This window comes from Engraulis encrasicolus, chromosome 13 (assembly GCF_034702125.1).
Source record: "Engraulis encrasicolus isolate BLACKSEA-1 chromosome 13, IST_EnEncr_1.0, whole genome shotgun sequence".
Classification (NCBI taxonomy): Eukaryota; Metazoa; Chordata; class Actinopteri; order Clupeiformes; family Engraulidae; genus Engraulis; species Engraulis encrasicolus.
In genome coordinates, this window is record NC_085869.1 from 22,542,077 (window position 1) to 22,554,576 (window position 12,500).

The window sequence follows — 12,500 nt, forward strand, 5'->3', positions numbered from 1 at the left end:
ACACACACACACACACACACACACACACACACACACACACACACACACACACACACACACACACACACACACACACACACACACACGCACACACACACACACACACACCCTGTCTGCGAGCTATTTTAAGCGCTCGGGCAAAGTATTAAGCATTAAAAACACAAGTGGCAGGAGGATGGGTTATACCACGGTTTCACTCTGATGAGCAGAGCTGAGCAGAGCAGCAGGAAAGACGACAGAGGGAGGACAAAGGGGTCAGGTGTCTCAGGCCCAGGGAGAGGAGGGAGCCTAGAATTGGGTTGTCAATGCATTGTATGCACGGCTCTGCATGAACACCAGCCAAATGCTGCTGGTGAAATTTCAGTTTGGCTGGTAGAGAACAGCAGCTTACTAGCCATTTTGACCCATAAAGGGCAGATTATAGTTCAGCAACGGCGCCCGTTGGTTCTGGTCGCTAACCACTGTTGATGTTATAGATCTGCGCACGAGGTCTCATGTCGTTAGCCACATTTGGCTACAGTACAGTAGTCAGACTGCAGGCATTGTGTCGCGAGTGCTAAACTGATGTATTGTTTGTTTGTTACTTACTAATTCAGTCATTGTAGCTTCATTTATTTACACACACTAGAAAGACAGCGTTCGTATTCCACAGAATATTGACAGTTTGGCTCTCGTAAACTACCGGAGAACTGTGCCGCCACGAGAACAAGGAAGTAGCGAGACGACCAATCACAGCGCCTTTTCTCTGCGACCTTCGCAACCGTCTGTCGCGTAGTCAGGATTTTTTTGAGGGCTCTGCAACCGTCAGCGCCAATAAGTATAAATTGGCCATTAGTCAGTATGTTTGGCTAGTCAAATTAACATCTACTAGCCATTTTAGCTGGTGATTTTTTTTTTTTACTTTAGAATCCTGATTGTATGTATTCAAGTCAAGAGTAATTTATTGTCAAAAATCTACAGGGGTTAACACAGAAGTTTGTAAATGGCGTTTGACCAGTCTCCAATGTGTAGTTTAATCTAAGACATGCTGATACAGTACATGAATTCTCTCTCTGACACATTCACTCACAACACACACACTCTCACACACTGATACATATATGTGCACCACACGCACGCATGCATGCACGCACACACAATGCAGTAAGAAGACTAACATACTGATGGACAATTTATACACAAACACACACACACGCACGCATGCATGCACGCTCGCACGCACGCACGCCATCACACACACACACACACACACACACACACACACACACACACACACACACACACACACACACACACACACACACACACACACACACACACACACACACACACACACACAGAGGTATTGGGTGAGGGGGCCCTTTCAGATGACTTTGTCCTGGGCCCAGCCAAAGTTGTCAGAGGGCCTGCAGAGCACTAGAGGTGCATTCCCATAACGTGGTGCGAGACAGACAGAACAATGCCGCACATATCTCCGCGGTATCCTCCCAGTTTCACAACGGGGCCACTTCATTGGAGGATATTAATAGGACATGCCTGTGGTGTGTGGGTATCACTTTCTAAGTCATGCAGAACGTAGGAGCATAGTACGATACGTACGTGCCCGTTTGAAAACCGCGAGAGCGAGCAGTGTGGTAAACCAGTCCCCTGCCAAGACAAATCCCCAAGCCATTGTCTTCAGTTTTATCTACTGAAAGTCTCCTCTGCTGAAGGATCGGCTTAGGCCGAAACTTCTGTCTGTTTCTCACGTTATCCCATCAATTCCATGCAGCATTTGTAGTCAAGAGTCTGACCTTGGACTAATTTATTTGTTTACACCCGAATACTTTTTTATTCAAAGGTGCACGTTCTAGGATGGTGGCCAGAGCAGGTATTGAAACTATGCTGCTCATTAAAACTGTGTTGCGATGCCTGTTGATCTTTTCATGAATATTTACTAAATAATAAACTAATATTCACTAGTATGACTAAAGTGCAGTAAGTTTTGCAGCTAAAAATGTCAAAGACATGATGGAGAAGATCCACCTTTTCATGTATGAAAAGTAAAAATTTTCCCAGTCATAATAAATACTTAGAATTTGATGCGGGTGGTAAGAATCCATGAAAAAGGTAGCATTGGTAAATGGGCAGCATGCATGAATTCCAATAATAAACCACTAAAAATATTACATGGTGCACTTTTAATCTATCTGGAGTTGAGCATGCTTCCTCAACAAAGCCTCTTCCTCAAAAGTGTTGCCAGGCTTTAGTTTGTTCTCACTCTTCAATTCTCATGATGACATGGTACCAGCACAACGTGACTGTGGTCTTACTCATCAGCAGAGTTAAAAGAAGAGCCAGCATGAATGACCACGATAAGGATCCACCTGCGGGTATCATTATTCACTTTAAGAGTATCGCATCTTTCTCTCTTTCTTTTGGTTTTCTTCTTAAAACACTTTCTTGAATAGATGGCCTTTTAGTTGCGCTTTCATAGGGTTTAGCCTGCTATGTTATCTTTTCAATCTGCAATGACTTCACAAAAGAGGGGGGGGGTGCACTGTGCACAGAGCTTTTATGTGCAGTGTATTTTCATGATACTACTTTTCCTGTCACCAGAGGCCTTCCTGAGGCTGCTACATTAATTTTTTTAGAAATCTCTTTCCTGACCGTCAAACTCAAGCCTAAACCAGCACTAACTACACAAAAGTGAACCTGTGGCTTTTAGATTTTTGCTCCAAAAGTGAAATCCCTTTTCCGTGAATTGACATGATTTCAGCCAGTGCATCATTTTTTTTTATAAGAGTACTGAAGTGGAGAGGCAAACATGATCAGGTCTTTTACCGTAAAGCAATGACCGCAAAGCCTTGACTTTATCCAAAGTATTTCTTGACTTTCATGAGCGAACAATAAATGGGAACAATATTCATAGCTGAATGAATCTTTTGAACTTTCACGAATGCAGAAGTAAGCAGACAAAACAAGTCCCAAAAAATGCTGCTTACTTAAAAGTTAGATCGAGTAACAGCTTTTCTTTTCAGGCGTCTGGTGTCTATGGGCTAGAACCACTAAAATTCCTCTGACAGTTTTGAATATGGTATCAAGCCTTTCTGGCCTATGGTGCAGCCATGTCTGCACTTCTTCAATAGTGTGGTTTACTGGCCCTGCTGTGGCCTAATGGTGGGGCACTGGGTTACTGTGTCGGAGACCCGGGTTCAATTCCGGCCCGGGTCATTTGCCGAACCTTCCCTTTCTCTCTCTCCCCGCTCGTTTCCTGTCCCTCTGTTACTGTCCTGTCACAATAAAGGCATAAAAAGCCCCCCCAAAAAATATATATTTTTAAAAAAATAGTGTGGTTTACAACAGAGAGTGGAGAGGAAGCTTAACGGAGGAGGTGTTACTACGCCCTGGTGGAGTGTACCAAAGCTAGAACGTCTGCTGTGACCAGGGCTGGACTGGCCATCTGGCAAAGCAGGCATTTCCCGGCCCACACCCTCGGGGCTCCTATTTTCAGATTATTATTATTCATTTATTTATTTTTTTAAGTCAAGTTTCATAACTTTTTGACAGTCATTTCAGTGCGAGAGACGATTTGGGCGCAAGATGATTTTTGCTTCGGACTTGTTGGGCAGTCAATAAGTGGCTTAGAATTAACACCAATTAATATCATCACTACTTCTCTCTGATTGGGGACTCAAGTTAAATGACGCAGAGGATGCGCGCACATCACAGTGGCACAGGTGCTGGACAAACTATAATAACTGAAGTAAAGGACGAATGTCCGCAACACTGTTAATGCTCCCAGTTTTAGTTTCGGACCTCAGTCCTTCTTCAAGTGCACTCAAGTGGGGACTAAAGTTAGTCATATCTTCTCTGATGGCTCAGTCACAGGGTTCATGCTGCTGGCAAAACCTGGAGATATTTCCAGACGTTGTCCGGATGGATGGCCACCAGGTGACTTCTAAACTTTTACAGAGGGGTTTCATTCTTCCTAGGCGACCTCCAAAAGGGCTGTTATGGAAATATTTTCAAAGCCTCTCTTCTGGCACCACCTCCAACACCTTGGACTTTTAATCACAGGGCTGAGACGGAATAGCGCTGGAGTAACACCACACCACTGGAACAAGTCGCTACCGTGGATGTGCAAACAGTTTTGCTTTGCTGGTTAGTTTCTTCATTCAGGGCAGCCATGGTCTCGTGGGTTAGAGGGTTGCAATAACTATGTTGCAATAACTAAGTATGCATAAACTGTCATATCTTATCCATTTAAGCATTCATAGCCATTGGACCAAAAAATACTAGCGCCAGCATCAGTTCCGACCAAAGAAACTCAACAGAAGAACAATCTCTTGGGGGGAAATGCATTTGCCACGGTGTAGTACGGGGGCGTTGCCTGAGGACACGGATGGATGAAAAATTAACTCCCTTGCACATGGTCATTGGTCAGTGGGTGCTATTCCGTACTCCCTTGCACATGGTCAGTCGGGGCGACACCATGATGGATAATTTGTGGCCAAATTAACGGCAGCTGTTGGTCAGCAGTAATTGCTGGGGTAATTAAGGACAGCTGACAAACATTCACGCTGTCCTATGACCTGTTCCACACTCCGACTCTCGCGGAAGTGCCATTGCATGCTTCCCAGGTGCTTCCAATACTGACCGTAGAAGAAGAATAAAATTTCCGTACTCCCCTCACCATCATTTCGTACTACGCTGTTATGATGTGAGTAAGCCCTCTTGTCTCAAGCGTCTTTGGTTCCGACCAGGCCATGGTAGTCAAGAGAGCTTGCTGCTAATTTGTCTCAGGTGTTCTAGATCAGCTAATCAACTCCCCTTGCTCCTCATTGGTCAGTTTCAAATTAGGGGTGATTGTAGTCTCCCAATCCGACGAACTGCTTTTGCTCAGTCAGCCTTCTCCTTCTGGGCAACCAAAACATGGAATAGTCTACCCAGTAACCTAAAAAGTATTACTGATTATCAGGCCTTCTCAAGGGGTGTGAAAAAATGGATATTAACCAACCAGTCTTGTCAACATTAATCATATGTGTTTTAAAATATGACTCACACTGTATGCCATTTTAATGTGTGTGTGTGTGTGTGTGTGTGTGTGTGTGTGTGTGTGTGTGTGTGTGTGTGTGTGTGTGTGTGTGTGTGTGTGTGTGTGTGTGTGTGTGTGTGTGTGTGTGTGTGTGTGTGTGTGTTTGACCCATGGCCTATGGATGTGCTTACTTGTTTATGTTATTGTATTTTAATATTTGTTTTACCTGTCCAGGGACTGCAGATGGAAATTAGCTATATAGCTATAATCTGGCACAAGCCATCTTTTTACTTCTGTAATCAATGTGTATTGTGCATGGTCCCTGTTGAACTAAACTAAATAAACTAAACTAAACTAAACTAAATTTGGCGCCTTTTAAAAGTTCTCTGCTTGTTCCCAACTCCTGGCTGCTCGCTTCTTCGCAACCCACCTTGTCGTGCATGACATGGCATGGGCTACTCCTTGTCAATTTGCCTGCTCTAGTCATGGGGGAATTGTTTGCTCTCCTAATCTTAAATCGGGTGAGCAATCATTCCCTATGCTGCTGCCGTCCCCTGAATCTCTGCTTTCCGTGGTGCTCATGGAAACCAGGGGACTCCTCTGAACAGAGCCATACCGCCAAATTCATAACTATTCAATAAAGAAATTGCATTGAGAATTTCTTGTCTTGTGTTTCTTGACTGTAATGGTCCTGACAGAACTAGGGTTAGGGTTTCTTGTCAAGTAGATCACTGTAGAATCTCACCACTGTTTTCTTTGACTTCGAGAGTTTGGTGGGGAGTGTATAAAAGCTTTGCTGACTTTCACAGGCGTGTATAAATGGCCTGCTGTGCTGTGGCAACGTGAAGGCGCAGGAATGAAGTTCATTTACGTGTAGTTATGCACCTACTGTAGGTGGGTGTGAGCGTGTGTGAGTGAGTGAGAATGATGGAGTGGGTGGGTCTGTGTGCATGTGCAATGCATGTGTCTCTGACCACACATTCTGCAACAGGGAGGCTGGTGAGCTCTGTGCATGGCCGTAACTACCATTGAGGACACAGAGGTCATGTCCTCTGTATTTTTTCTCAGAAATGTAAAATTTATCTATGATGAAAAGTGATATATGATCAACAATGATAAATTCCGTCTGTATACGCCTCCCCCATTTATCCTCAAGACAGTGATTAATGAAAACAATGTTAAGACTTTGAAGAGTTTGAAGCATTCTAATGCCTCTTTTCCACTGCTGGTTTTCAGGTAGGCCTACAGCTCGACACAGCGTGGCCGAGTCACACTGCGTCGAGCTGTAGTCCCACCAGAAAAAACGGCAGTGGAAAAGAGGCATAAATGTCCTGTACAGTATGCAGTACAGCACACAGTATTTGACCTCTGTATTTGAAAAAGTCTGGTTACGGCCCTGGCCCTGTATGTTTATACATGGGAGGAGTGTGTGTGTACAGCATGTGGTGCTCGGGCCCATGTATTTGGATGTTGTCACCACTGCACGCCTGTCCTGTCAGAGATGTGCTTGGGTCCGGATGCTGACGGCGCTGCCTGCACCCCAATGACTTGAAGAAGGGAGTGAGAGAGAGACTGCCTGTGCCTGTTGCACGCCGCCGTCTGGTGACGTGACACACATCATTCCCCTTCATGTGCACCCCGTTACAAAGGTATCCCGTTTCCCACCCACCCCAGATGTTTCACAAGCCAGGACTTTCCCTGGCGACTCGGGGGCAGATAGTATTTATGGCACGGCAAGGCTATGGCGCCGCCGCAGAGCACAGTCGAGTAGAGCAGTGTTTCCCAACCTTTTCTGTCTCGCGTACCCCCTAAGCCTCTTAGTTGTGCCACGAGTACCCCCTAATTCATGTTCTATATCGCTTTCTCTGTCCTGATGTGACTGTTCCATACATTTGTTATAATAATAACACTTTTCCAAGTACCCCCTGCAGTGTGCTCGCGTACCCCTAGTGGTACACGTACCCCTGGTTAGGAAACACTGGAGTAGAGTAGAGAAGTGAACCGAGCAGTGATGGCAGGACTTTCTCACACGGGCCTCCGTTGAACTCCCCTCCCTGCCTCCCTGTCTCTCTGACACCCTGAAGAATACGCTCGTTTTCACTCGCCGCATGTTTGTGCATCAAGAGGTCAAGGAGTCGAGCGATGATCCTCCAAGCGCTCCTCATCAGCTATCCTCTAACATAATGCATCGGAGGGGCCTCTCGTTCCCTCTCTCTCCCTCTCGTTCCCTCGCTCTCCCTCTCGTTCCCTCTCTCTGCCTCTCTCTCTCTCGTTCCCTCTCTCTGCCTCTCTCTCTCTCTCCCTCTCTCTGCCTCTCTCTCTGCCTCTCTCTCTCCCTCTCCCTGCCTCTCTCTCTCTCTCTCTCTCTCTCTCTCTCTCTCTCTCTCTCTCTCTCTCTCTCTCTTTCTCCCTATTCCCTCACTCTTTCTATCTCAATCTAGCTTTCTCAATCCCTCACCATGGTCCCTATTTCTCTCTCTATCTCTCTCTCTCTCTCTCTCTCTCTCTCTCTCTCTCTCTCTCCCTCTCTCTCTATCTCTCTCTCTCTCTCTCTCTCTCTCTCTCTCTCTCTCTCTCTCTCTCCCTCTGCAAAAGGGGGACTCTGTACTGACATGATGGAGCACACCACTGAGCCAGCCTGACACCCACTAATAAACAACCGCCGTGGCCCGGGAGGCAGCTAGCCGGCAGAAACACGCCGCACCAGGGTGCCTTGTGACGCACTCCTCTCCTTCTCCTCCCCGTCTTCGTCCTCGTCCTGTCTCGTCTCGGTCGCGCGGCGAGCCTCCACCCCTGTTTCTCTTTCCCTCAGCTTTTTACCCGTCTTCCCCTCCATCACCTTTCCTCCACCTCCGCTCCTCTCATCCTCCTCTCCTCCTCCTCCCCGCTCCTTCTCTTCCTCTTCTTCTCCTCCTCCTATCCTCTCTCTCACTCCTCTCCTTCTCTTCCTCCTCTCCTTCTCCTCCTCTCCCTCTCCTCCTTCTCCTTTTCTCCCTCTCCTCCTCTTCTTCTCTTCCTCTCCTCCTCCTCCTCCTCTCCTTCTCTCCCTCTCCTCCTCTCCTTTTCTCCCTCTCCTCCTCTTCTTCTCTTCCTCTCCTCCTCCTCCTCTCCTTCTCCTCCTCTCCTCCTCTTTCTCCTCCACCTCCTCTCCTTCTCCTCTTCTCATCCACCACTCCCTCCTCCCTGTGTCCGGGAAACTGGAGCAGCGCCGCACTTCTCTTCCCCAGCCGATGTAAATCTGTGGCCGAGCCCTAATCCCCAGATTGCTTTTCTCCCCCTCATCCCCATCCCACACAACACAAACAGCCAGGGAGCTGCTGTCCTCTGGTTCAACTATAAACACACTCACACACGGATTCACCACCACTCACCAGCCTCCTACCATGCGCCAAACCTCCCTTCACACAACAGCCCCTCCTCCCCCTCAACCAAACACCTCCCCCGCATTCCCCTCAGAACTACCTCTCTACCCATAAGCCACCACCACCACCACCAGCCCTCCAACCGAGCCATCATTTCCACACCCGGGGCCACTGCCAGCTTTTGCCGGGCCCTGGACAAAGTAATCTGAAAGGGCCCCAAACCCAATACATTCAATGTAATGAGGACCCAATTCTGCCCCCCTATCGCCCTGGGCCCGGGACAACAGATCCCTTTGTCCCACCCGTGTCGGCATCCCTGTCCACACCCACCACTTGGCCCCGTGAAACGACAGTGAGTCAGATGGAGCACCATAGGTAGTGGCTCTCATGCTGCTCCTGCCTTTCCCGGAGAAACACTTGCAGTCAGAGTTTATGTGCAGCTGCTGGGCGGCCTTCACCTCCAGTCGCCGGAGGTCAGGGCAAGTGCATTTCGAAGAACAGCATGCAACCGGAGGCTACTCTCCTCTCCTGTCTCCTACTCTGCGAGAGCAGCGACAGGTCTGAGCGAACGAAGGCGAGGGAGGGGGGGGAGGGGGCAACGGGGTTATCAGAAAAACACAGTAGGCTGACAAGTTCAGGTGGAGGTGTTTGTGAGGGAGGGAGAGAGGGGGTTGGGGGGTGGTGTGTGTGTGGGGGTTTGGGTGTAGGAGAAGGACTGCTGGTTAGGGAGAGTGTGGGTGTGTGGGTAGTGAGTGTTGAGTGTGGACCTTGAAATCCATCCCAAACCACAGAGTACACAGACATCTGGACTTACACAAGACCACAGCAACTGCCCCTGGGAACGGTCCTGGCCCCGGGCCCTGTGGAGCGGAGCGGGGCAGCACCGCTGCTCTCTCCTTACGGTAGGTAGGGACACATAGACTCGAATTTGGCTAAGCGAATCGAACCTCTCCATTCATTCCTATGAGGGAGGCGAAGGCAAGCGAAACAGGAGCGAAATTATTATTAAACCAAGTATTATGCAAATGAAGAGCGAATTTCGTGTGCGGCGGCCAATCAAATCAACAACATTAACTGTTCCACTCTATTTGATTCGCTGCGAGGACCTGATGACGGTTAAGCTGTCTGAATGGAACACTGAATTTCAGCGTCAGAATGAGCTCTGACTGCTGAGCGGCACAGCGCATCCCTGGAGGCAAGAGGTGAAAGGGCCCTGGGCTCCTCACCTACTATGCCGATTAGGAACAAAATCTCTTTTGACAACCCCCCCCCCATAACTCATGAACGGAATACGGTATGACCACCAAACTTTGGGGAAATTATCTACATATTGACATCTATGAATGATATCATTTTTGTGTCATTATCTGGTATTATGACGTCATTATGTTATACAATAGTTAGATCCGGTCAATTTATTGTGCGATATCTGATTGGATAAGACGCGTTCTACTGGCATTCTACGCGTCGGTAAGGAGGATGATGTCTAGGTGAACATCATGCCAGACTCATCACACCTAATAATCACTCCGCCGTGGATAGAATGTAACCAGGGCCGCGCATTTTGAACTCGCCATCATTCTATCTCATAGTCTACTGCGGAGAAAGTGAATGTAACCAGGGCCGCGTAGTTTGAACTCACCATCATTCTATTCCATTGTTCTATGCTGGACTAAGTTGGGCGCACGCACGCCCGCATGACAGAGACGCGTATCCCAGTTGGTAGCTGGATTCTGGCAGAGAGGAAAGAAGTTATCTGATTCTAGTGCAGTTGTCTGGGCAGTTGGCACACCTCTGCGACTGCTATGTCGTAGTCTTTTGAAGGCAATCTAACACATGTAGCCTACGTTAAATATCTGTTCATACACGGAAGATAGTTTCAAACTGGAGATATGTGGGACAACGGACACTTTTTTGACACAGCTACAGAAACGCTATGTCAGTCTCCTGCAGTGTATGAGAACCGCTATAATCGGATCTCATTTGCGCTGCGGGAGAGGGAATGAGAAGGAAGAGATGCCTTAAAAATATAGCCTAGGCTATCTTGCCATCCACCACGTGCAAATCAATTAATAGTAGCCTACAAAGTGGGCATCTGGAAGGAAGATACCGTGTGCCATGCAATTTAAAATGATGGCCGCTTGGAACTGGAATGAGTTGCCTTTTAGTTTATTGGGAGGGAAAACGTACCCATCTCGGTTTGCCTATGAAAGTGTTTCAGTAGCAAAGTTGTAGCCTGCAGTAGCCTAAAGCAGACATCGGGATATCATAGGCCTACAAGGGATTGATTTGTGTGGTTGTGCGTGCGAGAACAGCGCTCGGATCTCATGCGGCACTGGAGAGGGAAAGACGAGGTAGCCTATGTCTTTACGCAGCTATCAGCAAGTTTTGTGGTCCACAACAACGTGAAAATCAATGTCGGCCAAAAGGCTTATAAAAGTAGGCCTAGGCATCTAACTAAAATGTTGAAGTTGCACAGTGTTTTCATTTATCATGCATCATTTCAGTTGGCTAAGCGAAGCCCAGTCGCAGTCCACACAGAAATTCACTTCACAGCGTTTCATGGAACTTTAGGCCTACGCGCTGGCGCTGTCAGCTCGTCATTGCATAGCAACCATACAATCAATTCGGAACTACTTTGCTTAGCGGAGCAGGTAAACAAAGTATGATGAAGGTAACTAATAAACATGAATTCGAACATTTATTCTGGTATATTGTTGGCAATTGAACTATTGTATAAAAGCAATATGACCCTCGTGGTCGGGATGATGTGCACTGACATCCTCCCTGGTGTGATTGCCGACGGCACTCAGCCTTCGGCTTCGTGCCTATGGCCGAACCACACCAGGGAGGATGTCAGTGCACATCATCCCTCCCACTCGAGTCATATTGCTTAAACATCATCTGATTATAATGCCCAAAATCTTGCCATAATGTATTTTCCATCAAATTTAGGTAATGCACTTAAATTTCAATGATTATATGCTTCAGACCACTTAAATGCTCACAAAGCTGTCTGATGCTAATGGAAATAAAAAAAAATATGAAAAAGGAACAATAATGAGACTTAGATCATGATTTTACCTGTCAGAAAACAGCTGCCATGGCAACGGCAAAAATGATAAACATAATCTTGGTACAAAACTGTAGCCAACTAAATTTTAGGAAAAGTCACCTAGTTTCGTAGTCATAGCTTAAGTCGTTAAGGAATTATACGACATCAAAGTTGGTGCGGGCACATTTAATTCCCCCCCCAGTCTGGATAGGGTTAATTCAGAAATTGGAGAGTCGTTTTTGACTTCTTCTAAAGTGCATTTGGATCCAGAGTACTCCCTAAGTGTTGACTTAACTCTCTCACTCAACTGCTCAGTTTGTGGGCTTACACTGGACAGCAACATCACATGGTGTTGAAAGAGTGCACAGTAAAAAAATGCAGTGTTAAATCAGCAATTGCTGAGTCGATTTCAGTTCTTCTAAAGTGCATTTGGTCCCAGAGTACTCCTTAAGTGTTGAATTAACACAGCATTCTTTTCTGTGTACTGTGGAAGTTTCATGTGCAAACCACAATGGGTTTTCTGAGAACTGAATGCACACCGCGCGGCACGCGCGCACGCGCGCACACACACACACACACACACACACACACACACACACACACACACACACACACACACACACACACACACACACACACACACACACACACACACACACACACACTCAAAACAAAACAAAACAAAAAGCTCCAGTGTTCACTACTGATGGAACTCACAGAGGGCTTCTAATGGATTCGCGTTTAATAATAATAATAAACAACAGTGTAGTTACTCGTTTCTAGCGAAGTTGTTTTATGTTGTTGGGCGCACAAGCACACCAAAACAAAGTTCGGTGCAATATATCTGCCATGGAAAAGGCTCGTTCATGGTGCCATTAAAGCTTTTTTTTGTGCTGTGTTTGTCTTATTATTTATACGTGCGTGACCCCCTTACTCCTCCCTCCCCTACTTAGTAGAGTAGAAACGAGAAGCAAAAAAAAAAACAACCCAGAATGAGGGATTTCTAGTAAGTAATTTATTACCGTCACATAACACGCGGACTGGAAGTGCTATTTTTGAGTTTTTA

The 12,500-nt window shown here is 46.8% G+C and overlaps 1 pseudogene; it reads left to right on the forward strand.

The window, feature by feature from the left end:
* Positions 1-12,500, forward strand: part of LOC134460477 (keratin-associated protein 10-4-like) — a 23,631-nt pseudogene that overhangs the window by 2,466 nt on the left and 8,665 nt on the right.